General features: G+C 36.9%; 1 protein-coding gene across 1 annotated transcript in view; it reads right to left on the reverse strand.

Annotated features, from left to right (window-relative positions):
* The window catches only part of MAPRE2 (microtubule associated protein RP/EB family member 2), a 115,539-nt gene that overhangs the window by 78,475 nt on the left and 9,173 nt on the right, over window positions 1-27,891 (reverse strand). Inside the window, exon 2 of the mRNA XM_072411250.1 lies at window positions 21,728-21,783. The gene's annotated coding sequence lies outside the window, so the exon portion shown is untranslated. The remainder of the gene's footprint in view (window positions 1-21,727; window positions 21,784-27,891) is intronic.

The following is a 27,891-nucleotide window of genomic DNA, read 5'->3' on the forward strand; positions in this document are numbered from 1 at the left end:
TGATCCCAGGTAGCTTCCCTGGCAACTTGCCTGCCGCTTCAACATACGCACCTGGGCTGGTGTTTACAGATAGTAGTAAGGTGTACTAGACAGGCATACTGCTGCCCCTATTCATTCTCTATGAAGTGCCGCAGGAGATGCCACCATGTCGTGTCCTTGACATGAGGTATGAGGAAGCAGAAACAACATCACTGCAAGTGTGAACAATTTAGGACGATCCATACATTATCAGACTATAAAAATATAAATTACCTTTTATACCTTTTTGCCTGTTCCCTGTATTAAAGTGTGATTACCACCTGTTTAACTGTCTATTCCTACAAACTCTGATCTAAACAATCAGATCTCTTGTCTTTTTACCCACAATGGTTTATTATTACCAGCTTCATTTTTGTCAACAGTGAAATATATTCTTAATAGACATAGCCCATGTGTGGAAAGCCAGGAAAAGAGTGAAAATTTTTTCAAGCATAGAATAGTTATCCCCTGCTTTTTATATGCCACTGATTGACGGGGTGAAATCATTGGGCCTTATCTCAGTAAGCCATGCTATTCACATTTTAAAATTCATTTTTTTTTTTTAATTAAAAAGGGAAGCCATCGTTTTCATATGTTCATACAGAAGTCTTTTGAAGTAGCACACATTCTGTTTTTATTAAAAACATAGCATTGCTATGCAAACCACACACATTTTAAGTATGTAAGGGCCCAACAACCACTATGTCTCAAAATTTCAACGTGGCAACATAGTTGCATTACACTAAAACATTTAAATATATATGCTTCTTTATATGTTCAAACAGAATGCTAACTTCTCTCATTTACATAACCTGTTTACATAAACATCTTACTGTCTAAAAAATGTAATTAGGGCTCCAATGGAAGCCCACAGTTAAATGCTTTTTCCAAACTTTTTACAGTTCACAGCACCCTTAGCATCTTGGAAAGGCATCACTGTTCCCACCCTTCCAGACCTTAAACCAGTCCATATACATACAGATCTCCATTCCAGGCCTCAGATCAGCGATCCCACATCTAAACCTGAGAGACCAGAGCAGGTACCGTGTTTCCCCGAAAATAAGACACTGTCTTATATTTTTTTGGGCTTCCAAAAACACACTAGGTCTTATTTTCAGGGTAGGTCTTATATACTTTTTTTAATGAAAAAAAACACTTACCATATTCCCAAATTCCCCTTACAAATTCCCCTTCTGATCACTCTGTGCTTTTTTTCCACTGTTCGGCAGTTAGGACATGGAACAGCAGGTGGCGCTGTGCCGGTTTCTTTCCTGCTTTACAAACAGGAAAAGACACGATGCTGGCAGAGGAGATAGGTAGAGAGAGAGACGCTGCTGCAGCCAGAGACACACGCAGGATCGCGTATCAGGTGAGTATATTATTTTAATTTTTTTTTTTAACACATTTTTAAGGGCTCACTAGAACTAGCCTGGTTACATGCACTTCAGCTTCTGACAGGCGAAGTGCATGTAATATCACTCCGCCTGTGACAGGAGCCGGAACTACAAGGAAAGCATCGGCTTGTGCGGCTGTGTGTGAGCCTGCTGTGTGTACGCCCGCTGTCTCCCGCTCGGTGAGTACTGTTTTAATTTATGTTTGCTTTTATTTTTTTTTTATTTTTTTTATTTTTCTACTAGGTCTTATTTTCGGGGTAGGTCTTATATTAGGGCAGGTTGGGGGAAAAGTGCTAGGTCTTATTTTCGGGGTAGGTCTTACTTTCGGGGAAACACGGTAGTAAGGAGCCCTTGTAACCCAAAACAACCTTTATGTAAAATGTCCCATGATTAGATGAAGTTTTGATAGCATTTGTCTGGGGTCAGGATGTGGGAGCAATCCTAGATTTAGCAGCAGTTTTTAGATACTTGTTGACACTAATCTGAGGTCTGGTTCTGTACATTCACCCTTTATTGGATAATCATAGGAGTGGCCTCTGAGACCACCAGGCAAAGGGGGCAATTGGGGATGGGCCCCAACTTCTTAATCTACCTCAATTGGAGCCCCCCACCTGTACTTCCTAGGTACTTGCAGTTCCTCCAGTCCAACCTGCAATTAAATATTTCCTTCCCTAGTATAGTCCTGCCCACAATCACACGCTTAAGTTCTGCTTCCAAATATTTTCACCTGTATGACATTGGAGAAGCCTTGGAAAGTGACGTAAAGTGAGTGATTACAAATGGATAAACGGAAGAGGAGGACCCAACTTTGGGGGAGGTAATTTTCAATGCCACGTGAAGTGTCATGGTGGCTGCAGGAGGATGGGCGATTAATCCTGGTATTATGCCCTGGTATTAGCTGACTTTTACAACCACTAACATGGGCATACCTATTACATGTCAGTCCAAACAGAGAGGTTCTAATTCCTCTACTACTGTGCCTGAAGAGAATCAATAGGAATTGAACTGATGTCACCATTACAAAAAATATTACAGTGTATAGTGCATTTGTTGCACACAACATAATTTAGTATGTTGTGTGGCTATTGACGAACATACTTAAATTAACATGTTAGTGTCCCAAGTTCAGCTTTATGAAGACATGCTAAATAAATAACATACTTACTTATGGAAGCTTGGTTGTGGAAAAATTTTAAACTTTAAATACAATAGTAGTAGTTGCCATGACAATGTACACTCAGAGTACTAGGGAAAAAAACATGGCAAAAGTCCTATGGAAAAAAAAAGGATTTACACACCTAGAATACAGAAAAAAGTATAATTACAGCTCACAGTTACGTAACTGACTGACATTTTAACACAGCTTCAATGTCACATTTACTGTTTCCAGAGTGACAATGTACACTTTGGGTAACAAGCAAAATGAGCATAGTCACTGAGAAAATCTCTGCACATTTTCCAGTATTTTAGTACAGGGCTGAGTATCCAGAGCTGTTTTTTAATGAAAACTCCACCCAACTGGCTAGCTTATATTCTAGAAATGTTTCCCATGGAAATAAATCCAAATTGCATGCATATATTGCATGCAATATATATATATATATATATATATATATATATATATATATATATATATATTTATATTTATATATATAGCGTGGGTCACTAACCAGACCTGTGTGCTATAAGCTCTCCTTGTGTCTACCTTGAACAGTAGAGTATGGACTGGCCAGAGAGGGATCACTATGACACAGCTGTAAACTGTGAGAAACCTCCCAGAACAAAAGTCTTATAGTTAGTTATCATTTTTTCATGCACACTAAATATATAACAGCCAAGCCCAGATTTCAATTATGCATCCCTAGTTACTTTCACTGTGCTTTTCAACACTGATCACAAACACCTTTTAATAATTAAAATGCTGCACAGACAATGGAAAGGGTGTGCAGTATTACATAATAACAAATTATGCCAGTCTAATAAAACAAAAGTGGAATTTGCTGCCTAGTCATTTTGGGCCTCTGCCTATGTGAAGTTTCTACAAAACCTGGGAAATTTAACACTACATCTGCCTCAAGACTAGTTAACCTTGGCTTGGTGTTTTGATATTGCAGCACCGATTCTATACAATAATAGGACTCCTCTTTCTATTTTGATTGTAAGTACAATATGTTCTTGCAGCTAAAATAGTCACGCAAGTAAAAAAAGTAAACATATAAAACGGAAACATCTACCAAAAAACTGTGCTGGACAAAGACAGATTTTTTTCCACAGAAATTTGATTTATCTTTACTTGCAGTGTATGAGGTCTGGCTTAGCGTACAGTACTGCACTCCTTCTATCTAGCAGAGACATACCAGATGTTTCATGTTCACTGGATTTTTCTGTTTTCTCCAAAAGTGAAGTAAACCACCCACTGGAAGAATGTGGGAGAAAAATGGCTTACAGGAAGGTGAGTGCAGCTAGAAATTTGACGGCATAGAAAAAAACTAAATCTTTGCTCACAGGGTCCAAACACATTTAAATATTTCAAGTGAGATTTATGATAATGGCACAGACTTTTATTAGGTATTAAATTGGACACAGTAAGGGCTGTTTACAAGCTGCAGATAAGCAGCAGTAGATGTCCAGGAGTTACCATGATGTCACGTAACTGTATGTGAGAATAATGCAATTATTGCAGAAAGTTTGAAAGGATGTGTGTGGAATCCTTAGAGACTACATTTCCACAGTGTGATGTGAAAAACTTGATCAATGCAAAATGCCATGGTAAATCTGATCAGCAAAACCTGTTTTTTTTGATTATGTGAACATTATTATTATTACACAGTGTTTATAGAGCTTCAACATAGTTTGCAGCGCTATACAAAGTCCATAGTCATGTCACTAGATGTCCCCCAAAATAGCTCACAATCTAATGTCCCTATCATAGTCATGTCTTTAATACAGTCTACGGTCAATTTTGAGGGGGAAGTCAATTAACTTAAAAAAAAAAAAGTGTTTTTGAGAGGAGGATACCGGAGTACCTGGAGGAAACCCAGGCAAACGCTGGGAGAACCAACATGACAAAATACTGGTTTATTAAAAACAGGAATTTATAATAATAAAAAAACTACTTTATTATTAGGTTGAATTCACAGGACACCAATCCAACAAGTTCAACAACTAGAAAACTGTATATAAAAAATAATAAATAAAAAAAAAATAAAGCTATGCATATATGGAAGCCCCCCCCACACCTTACTTTTTTTTATATTTACCCGTCCCTGCATCCCTAGGATTTGCCCTATGCAACTTGCTAAAAGTCACAAAGTCATTGGGATCTGTATTAAATTCTATGGTGAGGGTTTTTCTGATATTTTTCCAACAGTGGACAGTTTCTCAATAGGAATGAATGAGATTTTTCTAACTTCCCATGTCAACACCATCACAGGAAGAAAACAGAAATGAGTAGCAATAAAAAAAAAAAATGTTTTATGTGGGGTCGGACTTCCTTGCAGTATGGCTACCGCAGAGCTGAAAGCATTACATTTTCACAATGGGGACCAGGACTGATTTCAATAAAACACATGCAGTAGTACACACTAGTGTGTTGTAAAACAGCTCATTCTGATTTGAACCCAAGAAGCATTTAGAAAGAAGTTGTGTTACAGCTCACAACAAATGTTGTCCATGTTATGAAGCGCTGTGCTGCAAAAACATTACACGCTGAGTGGAATGCTCGAGCAAGGAGCCCAAGGATGGGCACTACACAATGGTGTTGTATAGCTGTCTGCTAACGAGTGACCAGGAACAGAACTAAAGCTAGGTACACACGTGCAATAAGTGCAATAATTGTCGTCAGAAAACGAAAGACTAACGACAGATCAACGATTATCCACAATTATTTTGAATGATCTGTACATGCTGTAACGATACGATCGTTCAAATATAATCCACCAATAATGTACACACTAGATACGATCCTTTGAACGATGCAGGAAGTGACATGTAATTGAGAAAGTGTACTGCAGAACAATCCATAATCACTGAACGATCGTACACACAATAGATTGCGAACAATTGTCGCCCAATAAGATCCCCCGGGACGGTCATTTATTTCCAGCGACATTCCTCATTCATCGGCGTCGTTGTGCACTTTTTTTGTTAACGATTATCGGACAAACGGTCGTTAGTCGTCAATTTCCAAAGATAAATATTGCACATGTGTACACAGCTTCATATCACAACATTTAGAAGTATGTAAACCCTACAAACAAAGCTTTCTATTTACAGAGAAAGGATGATGGTTTCTGTAGAAAAAGCTAATGAATATTCCAACAGGCCCTGTTTCTATACATTTGTCATCAAGTACTGATATTGATACCAGGTGCATAAAATATTAGAACAACCTACATTTGAAATTTCGATATTTCATAGGCACAATGTATGTACTGTAATATACATCGTAAGATGTTGCACAAAAGATTATAAGGGAAGTTTGAGTACAGGCTGATGGGAAAGTATCTCTTGACCATGAACCAGATGTGTTTTATCATCTACTGAAGCCATATAACTTCAGTGCAGCATTTGGTATTGCAGCAGCATACATTGTTATCGTGAGCAATAAAATACCACCCATGTATTATGTACTGGTGTCCTGATTTAAGAAATAAACCTCTTCTTTGGCCTCTAACCAAACTGCCGGGAGTTGAAATCCTGCTGAATTCCTCATTTTGTGGTTCTGCACTTTGTCAGATTTTATATAAAGCACAATAAAATAAAATGAGCAGTTTTAAGGGTCTCTAATGGCAACTATCAGTTTAAAATGAGAATGATGTTACTAGATTGTAATTGCACACTTTTTTTAAAGCTTTGTAAATTATTTAGACCACAAAACATGTTCATGTGTAAAATGCTACTAAAAGTTCACACACTGAAACAATTCTGAAGGTTAAAACTCTCATTCTTTACTGTTATTAATTCAACCGCTGAAAAATTTGAACCGCTGAATGATTTTTAGTGCCAGTTAGAGTCCAATGATCTGACTGGAGGGGTGAGCAAAGTTTTTGGCTTAGGGGCCACAATGAGTTTTAAAATTTAACAGATGGGCTTGGCCAGTATCAGATGGATGAACAGTACTTATATGAACTGATATAAATTAAATGTAAAAGCCATTACTTAAAGAAAACTTACATTCAGATACATTTAATTTCAAAAGGAACAGTGTTGTTGGTCACCCTTTTTTGCCAGTGGACACTTTTGTACCAAAATTTGACAGACCGAATTAAAAAGCCCAATGGGCCGTAGTTTGTCCATGCCTGGTTTATATAACTACTTATTACATAGCATCCCTACTTACTGTAATATTGGGCAGGTCTACACATGACAGATACATGACTACTACTCAGACAAAGGACACCAAGGAAAGCTTCAAGAAGGTGAGTGAATCAAAAAAGTATAAACATTTACTTGCAAAAAGCATACTTAGATTTTGCTTACACTGTGTAAAAAAGTGTACCACACATACTATGCACAATGCCAAAACACAAGGAGCCATACAAAACAATGTCTGACTTTCTCATTTTATGATATAAAGTACATTGCTACAAAACACACTACTGAATTTATTTTAGTTTGTGTGCACTACCCAACTCAGTGTAATGAGAGGGGTCAGTGAGACAACAGACAGCAACACAGCTGGCTGTGTGTTGTAGAAGTATAAAACATAGCATCATACATTTTTATAGTATGAACGAGGTCTAATTTATTCATCTACCAAATAAAAAAATATCAAATACCAATATTGAACTTTTCAAAAACATACACTGCAACTAGCAAATATCACTTTTTTTGGAATCTGTCTTCCAAAAAAGGTCATACCTCTCGTCTTAAATTGAGTCATCTCCTCTTTTTTTATACAAAGTCTCAAAACAAAAAAAAATGTATTTTTTGCATTCCAACATGCAAAAGGAGTGTAAAACTGCCAGCATGTTTCCGTGGGGGCAAGAATTACCTATTACATAGCTAAAAAAAACAAAAAAAAGCATATCTTGCATATTTTGGTATTAAACTGAGGGACCAAGATAAGTATTGGGCTCCCCATATGGTATGCAAAACTTGTCAGTGGTAAAATAAAAAACTGAAAAGTTTGAAATTTGGTGTACCTATGGTATGGCAAGAGCCCAAAAATCATCATAATGATTGTGCTTTTGTGCTATGAATGTAAAAGGTTTCAATCATTACAAGAAAAACAAGTGGGAGTGCCCTGATTTGGAATCAGCAAGACGACCTGTGCCGCATGGTGCTGATGTTCCCATACCAGTGTTCAGTACACTCACTGATATTCCTGTATCCGACATGGAGGATATACAGGGTTTGGAGTGTAATCCAGGAGTTAGCAGTGGAAGTGAATATGAAGGAAGTGTTTCATCAAACCAGCAGTTCTCCCAAGAAGAGCTTAATGATTTAATACGTGACCTAAGTCTGTCAAAACAAGCATCTGAACTTTTAGCATCCAGGCTAAAAGAAAAGAACTGTCTGAGACCGAAAGTTGAAAAAACGGTTTATTGGACAAGAGAGGGGACACTCCTACCATATTTCAGTGAAGATGGAGACTTTGTGTACGGTTGTAACATCCCTGGACTACTAGCCCATATGGGAGTACCAGAATACCGAGCAGAAGACTGGCGGCTTTTCATAGGCAGTTCCACTCGAAGTTTGAAATCTGTTTTACTGCATAATGACAACTGCTATGCATCAATTCCAATCGGTCACTCAACAAAACCTAAAGAAGAATATCAAAATATCAAAATGGTCTTACAAAAGCTTTGCTATCATGAACACCAATGGTCCATACATGCCGATTTAAAAATGTTGAACTTCTTACTTGGACAGCAAAGTGGATACACAAAGTACCCATATTTCATCTGCTTGTGGGATAGTGGAGCAAAGTAGGATCACTGGAAAAAAGTGACATGGCCTCCAAGGGAAAACATGAAAAAGGTGCAACAAACATCATTAACGAGTCAATGGTTGACAAAGAAAAAATATTTCTCCCTCCACTACACATAAAGTTATGATTAATGAAGCAATTTGTTAGAGCTCTGAACAAGGACGGTGATTCCTTTAAATACATTTGTAGATTCTTCTCTGGATTGAGTACTGAAAAATTAAAAGCAGAAATCTTTGATGGACCCCATACTCGGAAACTGATGATTCAAATGTCACAAGTTACATGACTTCTTTGTAATTAGTTCTGTAAATATACTAAATTTAGAATATATTGACATTAAGCATTTCAAAAATTTAATTTTGTATACGTAGGCATATCTAGTTTAATTTTGCTTAATTTTCATGTTACTTAATTTTCATAATACTGTGTAATACTGTGTAATATTAATGTTTCAGTGAGGTTTTTTATTGTGGGCATTATTTCGAAAACTAGAGCCAATCTACAAAAACCAATACCACATTTTGAATTTGTGCATCAAACATACCATAACATGGCTTTAATCTGTTTGGCAAGAAAATGTTTGTTAACTAGTGTTATCAGGGCTATTGGGGTTTTACTCTGCTTTGTTTTTTTTTTAATTCAACAAATAAAAGACTTTGATTGGTCCTGTCTTGATATGAAAATTTTACTTTTTGAGTCCACTTAGTTGAAGGGATCCCTGTTTTGGGATGAGAGCATTCACACCAGAGCTTTTGTGTTTCATTCATAAGTTAAAGTATGGCATAACCACACCTAAAAACTTTTATCTAGGGTTTATCTTACCATTACTTATCTGTAATGGTAAGATAAACCCTACCTGCATCTTTGCCAAATCTAGTGTTAATCATGGGCCAGAAGTAACCTCAAGTGCACTTGTGGCACAGCATATTTAAATAAACATAATGCAATAACATTTTCTTCCGTGTGTATTGCTTTCAGAGGCTCTACTAGAAATTAATCTCATTTTATGGCATGCAGCTGCAATTTACTTTCTCAAATTACTGTAAAAAAAAGTCAAATGGAAATTTTAGCTATCCATAATATATTAACAGTCATCTACATAATCTCTAATAAAACATATGTGACTTCCATAAACTATTTTCAGCTTTAAAAGCACATGCATATCTTTTATAATCATTTATTAAATCATTGTTACCAGATTGTCCATACTGCAAATCAACATCTAGATTATATCTATCCACTGTATCTGTAAAACAATAATTATTCTGTAAATAATGCATGAATAATACCTGTAAAGAAACCTGTAAGAAACTCAAAGTAGGGTGTATGTTAAAGTCATAAGGGCTACCTGCAAGTAATAACAACCAGCAATACAATAACAAAGTATCTGACTGGTTTTGCCTGGGTTATTTTTTTTCTCACTGTGTGCTATAGCAGTATTTTTGTACCTGATTCATACATTTTCTCTGTTCTGTTCTGATGAAAAAGTTGTTTTCCCATGTTCTTTGTAAACTGAATCCTGAATGGGAGGGTCTGTATAAACATTCACCTAGTGAAACTTCAGTGATCTAATAAATCAGATCAGAAAGTTTGAGTGCCTGCATCCATTTAGAAGTAACCCTTATCTCAGGAATATATTGTCTAAAATTTCAGGGGATGTCTGAAAGAATTACATTAATTCTGTGGTGGCATTCTATATAAAACACCTCCAGATCTCCAATTTGGTTTCAAAGATTTTAAAAAGGGTTAGGCTGGGTCTAGGTGGGCGTTTTCCCCAGCGTTTAACCTGAGGTTTTAAAAGCCCAATTCAAATGGGCTAATCTACACCAGGGTGTTTCCTTGAGGCACGTTTTTGAGCAATATAGATAATGCACCTTGCAACATTTTAAAAATGTTAACGCGGGCAAACGCGCCAATAGATTTTAATGGGGGCATTTTCCCGTGTTTATAAATGCTTAAAATGTAAACCTGGTGAAAACGCAGTATAGACGTTTTCCAGCAATTTAAATACAAGATTTAAAAGCCAGTAAAAGTGCATAAATATGCATAAAAAACGCAGTAGGAACATTTACAAGTCTGTGTAGATCCACCCTAAAAAAATTAAAAAAGGACAAAAAGCAATTTTTAAGAACGTTACAAAATGGTCGGTGTAGCAATTTATATGCAATATTAAAACGGACATTTTATCAAATTGTAAACATTAAGTAAAAGGGTTACTTTTCCTCTTTTTTTCTTTTTGATTAACATTATTTTATTTTTTCTTGAACATTTCCCATTCCCTTTCACCTTTATCGCTGCCACAATAAAAATTGAAGGGGAACAGTCTGGGATACTTCTGTCACATGTCCCAGGAGGCTGCAGGTTGCTCAATCTGCCCGAAACTGGGCACCGTTTTATCTGGGGTGTTCCTAACGCATGCGCAGACCAAAATCAGCACTAATTTGTTTAAATTTTGAGGCCCTTTTGGAAGACACATATGCAGTGCGACATCATGTGACATCATCAGGAAACCAGAACAAAACAGAGCAGAACACCTCAGGGAACCGCAGAACTCTATTTTAAAAGTAAAGTTGATTTTTTTTTATTCATGTAGGCCACAAGTGTTTGGCCTGATTGCAGCCCTGGTTTTGGTGATTTCACAAACACTGTAACACTGTATGTGTGCTTTCTCCTTCTCTGGAAAATTGCCTGTAATTTAGCAGCGTATGATCTATTAATCAGTGGGAAGTTATCAAGGAGATTTTCAGCAAGCTCCCTATCCTAACCCTGCCCCTGGCCTTTACAAATATATATTTTTTCATGATAAGAAGGGAGCAATCCCTTTGAGAATCAATTAGAGAAACTGTATGGTAAAAATGTTGGTAAACTGTATGGTAAAAAGTGGGAACCAGCTGATCTATGGTGTCCTTTAACATCAAATTGTTTAAGGCTGGCCCCAGAATTTGCATGAGCGTTCAACTAAATTATACAGCTGAAAGAGCACAGCAGATGCCATGCTGCAAGACAGTAAGTAAAAGTTGTAATTTAAACAAATGATAAAAAATTTTAGGATTACAATACAACTATGAATGTATTACACAGCACAAATACATGTAGACCCTAATTCTGACACTGATCCCATTCATTCAAGCAACATTGATGGAAAAAGGGTGCAACAGATTGTGTCTGGGAGACATATGTTCTTAATGTAAACCGATGACCTGCCTCAAGGCAGCAGCTGCCCCATCACTCCTTTCATTCTTTGCATATGGTAAAGCCTATTTTCCAGGTGAGAGCATTGTTTCAGGATCAGACAAGCATATTAAATGACAACTAGTCCACCTTCCCTTTGCCCGGTGAAATTAGACAGTATTACATATTTGTTTTATTAAAAGGAACAATTGAATGTAGGCACATATTGATGTATAATGGAAGTGTTTATGTTAAAGGTAATTTTGTATGTAGCTTATATATCTTTACATGCTTGTTTCTCCATATTACTGCTATTGTACTAAATGTAGATATTTGTAGAGAAGCTACTTGACTGATCAAATACAGAATTTGCTACCTAGCTATTCATGTAGATGACTCCACTATACTGAAATTAATCTGCATAGCCAAATTCCTTAAATTACTTCTTTTTGACAAAATTATCCATGCATGGCTCTCCAACATTATCTGGTCTCCTATTATAAACATGCCCATCATACTGGTGGGTGCTACAGAAGCTGGAGACTGTAACAGGATACATGTGTCAATGCACAGCCAATCCATAGTCTGGATGGCCCAGGTTGATAATTCTGCTCTGAGACTTTTTGAGTCATGGGCCCTGAGTTATTAAAGTTCTCCAAGGCTGGAGAGAATACACTTTCATCAGTGAAGCTGGGTGATCCAGCAAATTTGGAATGGATATGGCCTAGAATTGAAAACATTTGCTAACAAATACCTAATGACTTTTAGGAAATCCACTCCATATTTTCTGTATCAGTCAGCTTCACTGATGAAAGTGTATTCTGTCCAGCCTTACTGTCAAATTCAACTTGTACATATATAATTACAAGCTATACACACAGACATAATATAAACAGCTATATATATGTGTGTCTATTTTTTAATTTAACTACATCAAAACACCACACTGTATCCATATATTTAGAAATCCTTAAGTACATATAGCAGCTTATTGTCCATAAACCAAAAGAAGCTTTACATCTGCACAAGATCATTGCATGTGCCCAAAAAAACTTTGTTTCTGGAGACTTTATAGATTAAAGGAAGTACACTGAAGTCTGGAAAAGGAAAATATTTTATTTATCCTACAAACACAAAATGAGCTATAGTAATCTTAAAATAAAGCCACTGGTGTAGACCAACCAGAAAGAAAAACAGATGAAAATCACTTTAAACCCCTAGGAAAACCAAATTTCCTAAATCCTGGGATATTGTGGACATAGCAGGGTTTTGACCATGCATTAATTTAAGACCCAAACCCAAAACAAACAGAAAAAACTATAGCAATTCAGGGCCAATGAAACCACGGTGGTCCATGTGTCTTAAAATTTCCCAGGAACATACAACGGTGCTAGTGAAGAACCGTCAAGATTATATTAGTTCAGGATCATAAAACATCCAAACCCTTATTTTGGCATTAGATTAAAATAAAGCCAATATATAATTTTAGAACTCTGCTTTCTGGATATCTTCCCTATGAAAATGTTCAGGTTAAAATCCAGCTAAGAAACAAATAACAGTTTAGCTGGCCCAGCCATACATTGTATATTTCACTGTGAATGCAGCTTTGAAAGAATTTTGGAACACACAGTTGTCATGTTTTACACAACAGATACAAAGAACTTCCCTACATATTATGCTTTATAGTCCAAAATATTTAAATTGTGAATAGACTATTAGGAAATAAAAGATAAAACACCACATACATAAAATACAAAAGGTGTAAGTGGTAGTTATGTCTCAATTATTGATGTACATAATTAGGTTGTGTTTAGAAATACCAAGGAACCAAATATTTCACTTGTATTACTGATTAAAAATCTGGGTACAATGGCTATTTAAAAATGTCTATCAATATGCCCACTACAGTCAGTAGGCCTTCCATGGCTTTGTTATCAACTTTCTTCCAGTTTTTTTCACCAATTTCATTACTATAATTGTATTATTATTGTAGTGTATATACTGGTTATAGACGTGTGTGCCTCTGATTTAGCGATTGGGTCTGATAGCTTTATTGCCCTCCTGCTCACCTTTTTCATGACAGATTACTGCACTAGGGGTTAGGTGAGACACATTTTGCACAGATTATTACCAGCACATTTGTTAAATAAACTGAAGAGGCAGGAGGACTATGATTAAGAGACTGGTGGTAAAGAAGGGCATATTAGGATTGCAGACCCAGTCCTACAGACTTACCTGCAGACCTAAAGCATATTACCTAGGTACCTGGACCCAACAATAGAAAAACCACCAGCAGAAAATTGAATTATTTAGATACACAAGCTTGGCAAACTTGTTGACCTGTGCTAAGAAGACCATCTGGTCTTAACTGCCAAACACAAAAGGTAATGACTGGATGATAAAAAGACCAAAGGTGACAAAAAAAAAAAACATTTCAGTGCAAATGTTTTTGAGCTACATACCTATTCTTCTACTATAAAGAATGAACAGTGTTGTGGCTATGTGAACAGGTAGTCTTTGAGTTAGGGACATCCGTCATACGGACGTCTCCTAGATACAACAGGCCTTCCCTGTGCAGGACAGAAGCTAGAAGGGGGAATGGGGCAATTTGTATGACTTGCAGAATAAATCTTGCTAAACACAGCTGAGGTTATGGGTGATCTTAGGGGGGGGGGGGGGGGAGTTCTTTCTGCAGCTTCTTGTAACTTTTTTATGACCAAGACAAACTCTGCAGTTGTTTCTTTTTGCATATCAAAGCACAGCTTGCTTCAGATGTTAATGAATGTCTAGGCTCCATAAAGATGTTTTTTTTTTTTGCTTTGTTTGTGATTAACTCACAGTGAGGATTTTATACAGTAACTGACACTATGCTGCCTAATAATATGTTGAAACAAACATCTGTCCTAATTGCATTTATTAAAATAATGTACCTGTTCCGACTTACAACAAACCTACAGTTCCAATCTTGTATGTAACATGGGAACTACCTGTATAAAAATGGTAATTTAAGAAAGAAGCCCAGATTTGCTTCAGAGTTCTCCAGTAATCCAGTAAAATATCCAGTCTTAGTAAAATATCCACACTTTAGGCACCTATACAACATAAAATATTTATCAGGTAGCAACTTGCTGCAAAATTAGATAGGTTGAGGTCTCTGTATAACTAATACAGAGAAGGTTTTGCTGCTGCTGAATCACTGTAATATCTATAAACCACAGTGCACTGAGAGTTAATTACTCAGGCAGTGAATTACTGAACTGAGAATTAGTGAGAGGTGCAAACATTTTATTTTGAGATGCAAGAGAAAGGGGCATACTCAAGCTCTGACTGGAAACAAATTGAATATTTGTATCATGCCAGAATCCTGGATTTAAAGGCTTCCAGGATTAATAGAGTAAAATAGGTATGAGGGCTGAAAACGGCAGTGCATTATTATGCCCAGTCTGTTTTCTGGGGAAGGGGAGATAATGCACATTATAATTTTAAAATGATAGCTTGAAACATTTTTGCTTTTAGAAATACAAACGCTGGTACTGAAAAGTTCAACCAGTTCTTCGCTTTATCTAAAAATAAAAACAAAGCAAGTCTATTCAGCAATTGAGTAACAACTATGCTTAGGTACCAAAGAATTTTGGTAATTATTAGGGCTAAACTAATGTTTAATTTAAAGTGGATGGACACAGTCTTAATATTTCAATATGGTAAAGTAGAACTAAACTTTCCATGCTCCCTGAAATTGCAAGTTAAAATGTGTACATGTGTTCAAATCTAAATTTTTGAGGCTCTGGCTATTATACAGACATACGAGAAAAACCCATGATTCTCTGTGACCTCTCACTTTTAACTCAATAACCTCAACAACCCTGACTTCATAGGCTATTATATTTGTATAAAATGCAGGGAACATTACTTCCCATGATGATGTGGCTTCTCCCAGTCCTTCTCTATGTTCTCTCTTCTCTTCTGATTGACAGAACGTTTAGTAAAACAAGTAACAAATGGCCAATAAAAGATCAGAAGGGAGGGGATAAGGGTGGTGATAGAACCATCCTATTACATGCTTGATTCCTAACAAAAAAGAAATTAGGTTGCTGCAGACAACTTCCTATGAGAGAATTATTATTTAATTTTCTTTAGGTAATGATGATATGAAATTAATGCTGAAGGAGGACATGGATAATATAACATTGGAAATAAAACAGAATACAAATTTGCAATTGTGCATTCATGCACAGTTTTTAGGTTGCAATTTCAGAATGTTATGTTAAAGTCCCTATTGATTTTTAAACTTTTGTAATCCTTAATCTTTGCTGCAAATCCTGATTATTGAGGAACTGTATTCTATGTAAATCTCTAATCCCCACTGTACTGCTACTGGTAAGTACAGCAGAAAGCATGCTTCTGGCTCACAGCTGCATGGATCAGGTGTCTATCACAGACAACAATATTCTGGTCTTGTACCTCTATCTCTCCTCTCTGCCTTGGTATATTTAAAGCGGAACTAAACCCTACATATATTATATAAAGCACCACAATCTTCTTTCGATCTTTGGCCATCTTGATTGGCCAGGTCATAATGACCTGCAGACGTGTAAGAGTTAATTTAGTCTTGGTGACCACAGGGAAAGTCGGGATGTGCCTGCAAACCCAGGAACCATCACCAAGTGATACATGCACAGCTCAGCAATGTTTACAGCTTAAGTAAGTATCCAGGTAAGTAAGAATGCTTATTGCAGAAGGGACATGACTAGTTCCTTTTTGCAATAAAGCCCTGCCTGGTTGCAAATATTTAAAGTTTACCTTTAGTTCCACTTTAAAGCACAACCAGTGATGATACCTTGCTTTGTTAATGGCAACGGTCAGGGAGAAGGTATAACCACAAGTTCTCCCCTCCTATTGTATAATGTACAGAGCTGCGTAATATGTTGGCTCTAAAAATAATATTAATAAAGTCAGAGTGGGTCCTGGGTTGATTGTATCTCCTAGTGATTTTATTTTGAAAGGTTGAGATGTACATGTAAATGTAACTGATGATGTGACACTGTGACCTGCTCACATCTAGCTTGTTTCTTGGGACTTTCACACAAGAATACAGAAAAAAAGGGACATTAGGATAGGAAAAAAAGAGAAAAATAACCAGAAAAGAAACAGACACTAACAAGAAATATTCCTTTTGAACTATGTTTAGAAATTGTTTCTCAGTACATTTCCAATAATGGAAAGCATTGGAATTCATAGGGATTGCTAATAAGCATACAAAATGAACACAAAAGCACACTCTAACATAAACAAATAGTACTTCAAATACCTTATGGAATAAAAATAACCACAAATCAAAATAAAGATTAGTCTGTAGTGTGGTAAGCCTTACATGTCACATCTGTATGAAATGCAGCCTCACATGTTACTGGAATCCCTTTATTCCATATAATTCAAGCATTTAAATCTGTTACATAGTGTGAAAACATCAATAACCACATTAAATCCTGTTACCAGAACAGTATTTCATTGCTGGCGTTTGAGCGTAGCTTTTTCCAGATGCCCTGTTTCTGCTATTTATAAACAAAGAGCATAAAAACAGCTCAGTGACAAAGCACAGAGGCAAGAGTTGTGTACTGGAAGATATGTTGTGACAATGCAGGTCAGTCTCAGAGGACTGAGCTTTAGTCTTCCATAACTTGCTTATAGTTCCCAGACTGCCCTCTGCTGGACCAAATGTTATTTTTCCATGGCTAGTTTAATGCATACAAATGTTATCACTCTGATGAATAACTCAAAAGATTCCTATAACCTAGATCATTTTTTTTCATTTTATAGCAACATACAAACGTTGGAGGACAAGTCTTTTATATTATTATGCTCATCAAATCCTAAAGTGCATCCAACATAAGTGTTTACGTATGGACTGATCCTGGATAGAAAATGTTTCTGGGGTTTCATTACAATACTATAAAACACTCTTATGTTGGATGCAGTTCCATTTCTTTAAAAGGTCAATCCACCAAAAATAGATAAATCAATGTTTTAAATTACCGAGTTAAACCAACAGATGACTTCTTATATCACAGGGTAGAGCAGTGGCTCAGAGGTTAGCACTCTGGCCTTTGCAGCGTTGTGTCCGTTTCAAATCTTGGCCAGGACACAATCTGCATGGAGTTTGTAGGTTCTCCCTGTTTGCGTGGGTTTCCTCCGGTTACTCCAGTTTCTTCCCCTTGAGACTGGCTGTAGGCATCTCGTCCGCTCCCATACCACCAACCATATTACAAATCATATTGTATATCCATATTGGTTTAAGAACATTGATATCTGAAAGAAGTCTCTTACCCCTACAAAAGCAAAAACTTCTATATGGACTACCTACTTTTTGCTCTAATACACCAAAACCCAAAGTAGATACATACTTTTGGATACAAAATCAATTTATCCAAAATATTAAAATTCAAATGTACCTAGGCACCAAATTAGTACCGGATCCACTTTCTCCTATAAAATAAAATCTATCCTGCAACCTTGTTTATACTGGGTGGGGGAGGTTATCCTCTTAGGGCCCTCCTCTCACAATTAGTCCTTGAGAATTTATTGCTAATTAGTAACCAACAAAACACAAGGAAGACATCCAGCCATCTCATTATTCTGTAGTGGATCATTGCATGTGTTCATTTTTTAACATCACTTCATGAAGTATACTGATAAATATATGTCTCTGAAGTCCCCTGAAGAAGCATTATAGGCGCAATGCGTTTGGAATTGAGACAAGACTATGTTTTTGTCTTTATGATATTTTGCCTAGCATAGAAGTACTATGTTAGGTAGGAACTATGTTAAGAGTTGTACCTTTCTAAATACTGCTGTTGTATACAATACACTTAATCTGTTTCTGCATAAAAAAACTATTTTTTCTCCTTCTTCAATATGTCATTCTCATTATAAGGCTTGGCAATTGTACTTTTCTTTACATCATAAGTGACCTTGTCTCTAGATCACATTAATTTCCACAAATCAGATAATTATGTGGACTATTTTTTTTTTTTTTACAACAGCTTTCGTGACACTTTAATTAGCATATTAATCAGCTTAGATTGGATATAACAAAAAGGCAAAATGTACACAGTATTACTGTAAAATTGCAGATATATTTGGTTTATTACTGGTGTCTTAGTTCTATTTATATATGAATAGAACTTTCTATACTCATGTTACAAATCAGTATATAATCTGTTATTCAACTAGCTCAGCTAACCAGAGTCCCTATAGAATAGCCATATGTCTCAGTGGTATTGCTGTGCAACATATTCAGCATCAAAATCTGGTTATTAGAATATATCTAAAGGGTAATTTACAGTATTATATAAGGTGTTTGTCTATAAATATAAAGGATCAGCTCTGTGTACTTATTATCTACATATGAAATTGTTTCTATGCATAGCTTGTAAAACTCCATTTCCCAAAATGTCGGAACACTGTGTAAATTGGAAATAGTACAAGGATAACGTTAAGCGTGGAACAAAATTTTCTAGAGAAGCTGAAGCTTACTGAAACTTGCCAGCAGTTTATTGAAAGTGATAGCACTTCTATTAAAGTATGTGTTGAATCTTGTGACGCTGATAGCAGGGCTGCTTGAATAAGAGAGAACAGATAAAACTTTGCTTTAACTGCAACAGAAACAAAAATCAGGTATTTTGCTCTGTAAGACAGGGTTGTGTGGCAAAGCTTTTACAAAACTAGCATTTACCTTCAGCTTTACCCATTTAAAAAACTATTTTGCAATCTATTTATTTTATATAGAATTGTACATAAACCCACAGAAGTGATAACAATTGGATTACATTATAGGGAATCTGTAACTGTCTGTGATTGGATACGCTGGAAGTCTTTCTCCAGGCATAAACAGATTGTAAATTGACTGGAATCTCTGGAAATGTAAAAAATGAATTTCAGAAAAAAATGGCTACATATATAAATGAAATCCATAAATAGTTGATGTGTACACACAAAAGTGTCAGACTTTTGGCACAGCAGAAAATTACAGGGTAATAGGGAATGTGGATATCAGAACAGATTTAGGTGCTTCACACATCTATTTTAGTTACAAATTAACTACATTTATTGGTTATATCTATCCGTCTGAAGTTCAAGGGTAAAGTAAAAAGCAAAAGTTTTTTGTTTTAAATTGTAGAAAGTTGTGAGAGGGTAAACCTACTGTCCAGTGTCACCAAATGTCTCCAGGAATGAAAGTGAGCCTAAATCTTCACAGGCTTTCATTTGAATTGGCCTGGATAGCATCTGAGTTTGACTGCTTGGAGAACATATAAAATACTTCCGCTTTCTGAAGAGCTATTTCCTTTAGAAAGTGGAATTATTATATATACTCTGAACAGCACTGAAAATATGTTGATCCCTTATACATATATAGAGCATTTTATGTATCTCTCTTCATGTAAAAATTGTGTTTTTAGGAATGTATGTCATTTGGGAGTTTGAATCATCCAAAAAAGGGAGTGACAAATGTGAGTACAGACCAAATAGGAAAAAAGCTGGTCATTAGGCCAATTAGCATCTGCAAAGTCTTAGGCTATGTACACACGTTAGATTTCTGTCTTTGAAAATGATCAGACTGAAAGATGAATGAACGAGCACTGTACATACAGCACCATTCTGCTCCTTTGAAAAGGGAGGGCGGAAAACGAGCAAGTGGCACTCTGCTGTTCTCTCCCCCTGTCACTTGCATTGCAGTCATTAGTCTTTTGTTGGTTGTGGATCCGCCAAGCCAGATCCATGAACGACATCAGACGGCTGCTGTACACACATCAGATTCTCGTCCGATACAAGCCTTGAAGTGATAATCGAACGAGAGTCATCTGGTGTGTGCGTAGCCTAAGGAACGACTAATGACAGATCAATGATTATTCACAATTATTTTGAGCGATTGTATAGTGCATGATTCTGTACATGCTGTAACGATACAACAATGTTCAAATATAATCCATCAATATTGTAGCACACACTAAATAAGATTGTTTGAACAATGCAGGAAATGACGTGTACCAGAGAAAGTGTACCGCAGAACCGTCCACGATCACTGAATGACCGCACACACAATAGATAGCAAACGATCATCGCCCAAACAGACCCGCCGGGATTGTCGTTTGTTTCCAGCGACACTGCTCATTCATCTTCGTCGTTGTGCTTTTTTTTTTTGGTAATGATTATCGACTGATCGGTTGTCAACAACTATTGCATGTGTGAACGTGGCCTAAGACTTTTACATAAATTGTGGCAATGATCCATTAGTCTTGGGCGGTCATTGAATTAAACCTTCTTTGTATATTGATACATGGAGAATTTGTTTTGTTTTGATTTTCTTGCAGCAGTAGTCAACATCTCTATTTAAAGTTGCATTTTATGGTTACCTTTTCATTTGTACATTATGGAAATCCATTTTCAGAGCATAATACCGTTATTAGAATTTGTGCGAACATGGCACTTCATTGGGTGGAAGTGTAAATTCTGGTACCAAAAAAAACTCCAGAAGAATTCCAAAAACTGTTAACATTTTTTATAGAGTAGATAAAACATTTTTTTTATAGAGTAGATAAAACAAAATAAGTTATACAACTGAACTCTGATGTGATTTACATACATAAGAATTAGTAACAGTATATCTAACTATCTAACTAACTAAAAACGGGCAAAAATATTCCCTTGAGATAAACCATGCTTAAAAATACTCAGTAGAAATAATCCCCTGTCATTTATCGCAACCTATACGTGAGACAGGCCAATGCAGATTACTATTTTGGGTTTGGCTGCCTTCCAGAGGTTATAATGAAATGCTGTAAGAGCAGATTATTCTATGGGTGTACTTGATACAGCCCATATCCCTGCTTTATAGGTACAGAGAGAGTTGCTCTACATTTGCTGTAAACTTACAGTATGAATGAAAGCCAAACTTTACATTCTATAAGCACAAATTAATATTTGTAATAGATACATATATATTGTAAAAGTGAATACATATATTACTTTAATAACTTTCTACAATATTAACAATTCTGTCTGACAATAATTCTGAATGTTCAGATTAGTCATTATGCGTATAAAACACTGCATATACACATCACTAACACTATAAAATTTCTGGTAATAAATGGTAAATCAAGTCAAATGGTAAAACATCAACAGTATTTACTGGCAAATTCAAGCGTCTTACCCTGTGCATTCAGCTTTTTCACAACTTGTCAAAAAAGTGGCCCCAGCAATATGACTCTAAAACATAAAAAGTGAAGCGTTTAGCAGTACAGTAAGTAGAGAACTTTTAAAGACACCACTGTCAAAAATTATATAAGCATTATTCAAAACAATCATTTTATGTTAAATTGAAAAATACATTTCATGCAGGTTTATTTCATAAAAAAAGAAGACAACAAAGTGATCATCTGCAAAATTTAGCAACCCATAACAACCAGTTGTTGGCCATTCTAGAAATATGATTGAATGACTAGCACAAGGTGTAACCACAATTAACTTTAATTTAGGCATTATGCTATGATTGCCTAAAGCAGGGGTGTGCAAACTTTTTGCAAAGAGAGCCAGATTTGGTGAGGTGAAAATGTGTGTGGGCCTACCATTCAACACGTACTCAGGGATAGTGTGGGCGTGGTCTGTGTGGATCCCGCACAGCATATGCCCACCAGGGGGGCGTGAGGGATTCCCTGTGCACGGAGTCCGATATTAGTGTGGGCTCTTTGCAGAGCAAGTTCTTGGAATCAGAGTGGGCGCGGTCCATGCGGGTCCCTCACAGCACACGCCCACTATAATGACGTAAGGGATTCCCTGTGCAGACATGGGGACTCCCGTCCTGCTGATTATGCCCGCCGAGTAGCGGGCTGATAGTTGCAAGGCGGTTGATCAACTGTACGCGTGTATTTTATACTGTGGTCAACAGTGCTGGCGGGCCGCATAATATTGATTTTATGACAAAGGCTGCAGGCCGGTGGAAATCTGAACACAGGCCGCAATTGGCACCCGAGGCGGACTTTGGACATGCATGGCCTAAAGTATGCCAGTGGGTTTTACACATTATATAAGATTTGTGAATCTTAGTTTACATGTCACTTTAACCACAGTCGTAGTACCATCTATCATTGCTATTACACGTTGTAGGATAAGGCAGGAGGCTTTGGGTGGCACTGGAGGGAGATAGATATCTAGTAACGTCTGCAACTTTTATGTCTGTTGATATACCCACATATACCCTAAACATTGTTAAGTACCATAGTGGCATAAGGACATGCAGTATAGGCACACAGCATTTTGGAAAGCTGAAAAAGCTCCTAAATCCTTGGTGCCCTGATATGCAAACCTTGCATTTTGAAAATAAAGAAAGCCCCCCCAACATTCGGACTTATTGGACATCAAGGCAGTCTATCATCTGAACATCCAAAAGGGCGTTACAATAGGCAGTAGATGATAGCCAAGCGGCTACTATTCTAGTTAAAGCTGCTAGCTTTATATAAGAGTATTCGGATTTTAAATATTTCTGCAGTTTTCACTGGGCAGGAATACACGTGGTTTCATCCAGGACACGGGGTTTCATCCAGGACCATAGATACTTTTGTCCAAGGTACAGATTATATGTGGAATATTTCTCTGGTTGATCAGGCAGTTTTCTTTCTGACCTGATGGTGGAACTGAAGAACCAGGCAGTAGGACAATGGGCTTTGTGGTCAGGTGGGGGAGCTAAAGAGGCTTGGGATGATTAGGAGTAAATTATCCCAGCTGAAACCCATCCTGGCAATTAATAAACTCCCAGCCTGCTCTTTCCTGTTACTGGCCTGCTAGGCTCCTGTTACTGGCCTGTGAGCTGGAAGAAGCGCAAAGAGAGTAAAAAAAAAAAAAGTAGGTTGCACAGGACTGTTAGTGAGGGAACTAACAGTCAGTTAGGGGCCAAGTGGCCAGGTTTTATTTTATTGTTCTGTTTATTTGGCGTGTTTTCTGTGTGAATAGGCTTAGTAAATAAACGCTAACTGAACTGCTCATTCGCTTTTTTTCCCGTAAAATTAACACATAATGATGGTTGTTATAGACAATAAAACAAGGATATTAGATAAGGATTCAGCCTAATAAAACAAGTTTGCACTGGGTGTAAAACAGATTAGAATGTGTGGAGTGAGGTGTATTCTATGTTCACTGACTCAGACTCATAGGGCTCTGCATAGTAATCGGATGATGCCCTTATTAGAGGCTTTCATCTTTTCATAAAATGTGTAGTAACCTTAAATTACCCAGTGAAGCACAACATACAAGTTTTGACCACAGCATCTATGTGCATAAGGCAATACATAAACTTTTAAACAAAGATTTAACAATGCTTTAGCATGCTCACACAAGGACCCTATCTACATGGAGTGTGTATGTTCTCCCCATGCTTTCTGAAGTTTCCTTTCAGTACTCTAATAACTTCCTCCCACAATCCAAAGCATGCAGCTATTGTTTTTGGCTTGCTCCCAAAAGGTTCCTGTGCGTGTACATTTGTGCTTGTATTACTGTGAAAAGAAGATTATAAATTGTTTAAGCACTAATATGAATGGTTGTGTCTCTGTAGTACTGTTTAGGTCTTGGAAAAAAATATACAAATATATTTAGGATAGGGAAACTTTAACTTTTTAAAGGTTGACTTTTAAAGAGACAATTCCTTGGATAGTCTTAAAAGTCCCATTATTTTTAGTAAATAAATGGTATTCTTGTGTTTGTCCCATCTGTACAACTGTAACAACTGTACATCAATGATCAACAGTTCATGTACTTACTAATTGTTAATCATACTATTTACCTGTTACTTCACTACTACTGCTGCCGCATTTATCAAGAGGAAATCAGCATGGTCACAAATTTACAGATGGCATTTACCACTCTTACAGTGCTGGACATCATAGACCACAGCACAATAAAAGTTAAATCCAGTGTTATAATGGTGTTATCTAAGAATGACTTTCTCATATTTAGGCCGCCACTGTCAGGCTAATATTAAATACCGGTTTTAGTAGTATGAAATAAATGCCTAGGTTTTTGTTTTTTAGTGTTCTTACAGCAGGATCTCAGCACATGATCAGAACAGAGCTGTTCACATATCAAACTGTTTACTAACAACCATGATCTTCTCAGAGCCCCCCTTCCTAATGACAGACATTGGAGGATTATTGCTAGGCAAGACAACCATTGGTACATACACATTACAGGAAAATGTCTCTTGGCTATTTTGATTTTTTGGCCGACAATGAACTGTTCCCAAATACATGGAAATATTTGATGTAACTTATTAACTCTAGTAATACCGTGTTTCCCCGAAAGTAAGACCTTTCCCGAAAGTAAGACCTATCACTATTGTCTCAACCTGCCCTAATATAAGACCTACCCCGAAAATAGGACCTAGGAGAAAAAGAAAAAAAAAAATAGTACTTACCGAGTTCTTTCCCTGTGAAGGCAGAGGGAGTGCACACTCCGGAGCCTCACAAGCCGATGCTTTCCTTGTAGTTCCGGCTCCTGTCACAGGCGGAGTGATACTACATGCACTTCGCCTGTCAGAAGCCAGAACTCGGGATCGCGTCTTCCGATAAGGTAAGTTTTTTTTTTATTTTAACCATCACCAAACTTAAAAAAAAAAAAAAGAAAGAAAAATGTGAGCAATCATTGCCCTGGAGTGCTGATTTTACAGGTTTTAAGGACAAGCAGGCTGATTTAATACCGGTAACAGTGCAAGAAGTAAAATGCTGAATTCAGTAACCAATAGCAACGAATCACTGTATTGAAAAGAAATCAGCGTGGAAACTTTGTGAAACCTGGCCTGCAAGAGGTGGTGACATGGGTGAAGAATTAATGGGAAAAGATTACAGAAAGCTGTGTTGCCAAAGCTCTACAAGCCGGCTATTTGGACAAGAAGTATTCTTTTAAAGAGAGCGCCATTGCTAGACATGAAAGAGTGGGGCCACTGGTTCTAAAGGAACTGGAGTCGCAAGAAAACCAGACCAGAATTCAGGATTTGGAGAGTTATGACAACATTCCAGAAGAAGATGACATTCTTGTATTTGAATAAACGCACATTCTTATACATGAATACATGTAGACTGTTGCACCAGAATAGGTTTGTTACATTTGTTTGTTCGTGGTTTCGTACATGAATAAATGTACATTGTTCTACATGAATATGGTGTTTTTTTTCATTAAAAAAAATATATACCGGTATATAAGACCTACCCTGAAAATAAGACCTAGTGTGTTTTTTGGAGGCCAACAAAATATAAGACAGTGTCTTATTTTCGGGGAAACACGGTAACTATGGTTAACAAGGACTAAAGGTCTCCTGCTCAACTGTATGTTTATAGATATAACTCTCCTGTTCAGATATCACTATCAAGACAGATCTGATACCGTGTTTGGTATTTGTGTAATAACTGAATTTAGCTATCAAGTAGAACACCTGTGTAGGTAGCCAAGAATGAGAACTGCCATTTATGAAACCAATTCAATCCTGCATCATTTCAAGTAACTGTGACCTGACCCAGAACTGTGTAAATGCCAACTTTTATCTGTGGATTTGTAAACACTTTACTTTGCTTAGTGATTGGTACTCTTTAATCCGAACAATAGCTACCCTACCATCATTGCTGCTAAAAAAAATCAAAAACCATGATACAATGAAAGGCTGTTTACAGTGTTGCGTTGTTTTGATACTTTTTAGGATATATATATATATATATATATATATATTTACCTATATACCTAAATCTCATGAAAAAGAATGGGCATGGCAAACATGAAGCAAGAACACTTTTAGAAAACTTCATAATAAATTACAGAATATTGGCAAATAGAAAAAAAGCATACAGTATGCATGTACAGACCTTGACAGACTCTTGAAGAAGGATTGTGACTTTAAATGAGCTTCTTCTGCCAATCCGTGCAGCCCCCTCCTGTGTATTGAATTCCCCCAGTGCCAAGCTGAGACAGCCCTTCTCCAGACAAACACAAGGAGGAGGGGGCTGAGAATTGTACCAGTACAGGCTGGAAAAAACAAATATGATGCACCAGACTCAGGGCATTTCCCCAACACCTTATTCCTGGGTACCAGTAAAAAGCTTGTAACAGGGACAACATTCCATGGTATTTGTGACCTCTACACTGTCCTACATAGAGTACCACCCTGACTGCTCAGACTATCCGAGATAATTACACTTCTCTGACATGCCCATAGCCTTTAGCAAAAGCACTGCCCTATTTTTGTTTTCATCTTATGCAATTAAATTCTAATGTCATTTTTGCCTACTTATTAATGCAAAAGACTTGTGTAATCCGAAAGGGAAAAGGAGCTAATACCTAATTTGTGCAACTGTGTAATTACAAATAATGTTAAATATAATGAATTATTTTTCCACTGGAGAATAGACAATCATATTTCAGTAGCTCCTAATGGGTGGTTTTAACACATAGGAGTATGGTTAAGTTTGTATCATACAACAATTTTTATGATTTTTAGAGTATAGGAGTAGGACAGATGCATATGGGGAAGCTATCTTCTCAGGCTGTCTGCTTGGCATTTTATTGTCTTACATATCTCATTAATGGTGTAAAAGGCAGTCTGGTTAGTAATGTATGGCTAGAATATGCATGCAAAAATAAACAGAATATAAAGAAAACAGGAAATTTTCACCCTAGCCCCAGGTACAGTTTATCTAGTTACCCCTGTATTTCTGTCATCCTTGGTTATGTTATTCTTAGCAATCCCTGCAAGATTCTGACAAAGTCTGTTCCCTGCTTATCTTTTCCTTTGGCCAGTTTCTGACTAGGAGTTTGCCTGCCAACTAATTACTTGACTCCACAGCTTTCTGCGCTGGTTTATCCAAGGGCCAAAACCCGGGGCCACAACCCAAGAGCCCTCTGCAGCAAAGTCTATCATCCCTTGTGGGGTGTTGTGTGTTTCCTGAGACACTAAACCTCATCCCATTTGGGGCTCACATCCTTCCGGTTGTTACACTGAGCAGCCACTGCACGGACAACCCAGCTTCCCACAGCTTCTGACCTCTGTTCGTTGCAATAGCATTGTGTAGGCACCACTTCTTCTATTAAACTGAATTTAATTATAAAACAGCAGTGATCAGAAAGTACTCTAATCCATATAGATATGCATTTTGACTTCTGGGATCATGTTTTATTATTTTAATTTCTAAAAATCAAGCATACACTAAACCAAATCTATCATCAAATGCATTATATTAACAACATAACTGGAAACTGCCAGCACCCAGAAATACTTGAATAAACCTCCAAATCATCTTCATTAGCACCTCATGAGTCCCAAATCTTTGCTCACTCTTGTAG

Source organism: Pyxicephalus adspersus, chromosome 5, assembly GCF_032062135.1.
Source record: "Pyxicephalus adspersus chromosome 5, UCB_Pads_2.0, whole genome shotgun sequence".
Classification (NCBI taxonomy): domain Eukaryota; kingdom Metazoa; phylum Chordata; class Amphibia; order Anura; family Pyxicephalidae; genus Pyxicephalus; species Pyxicephalus adspersus.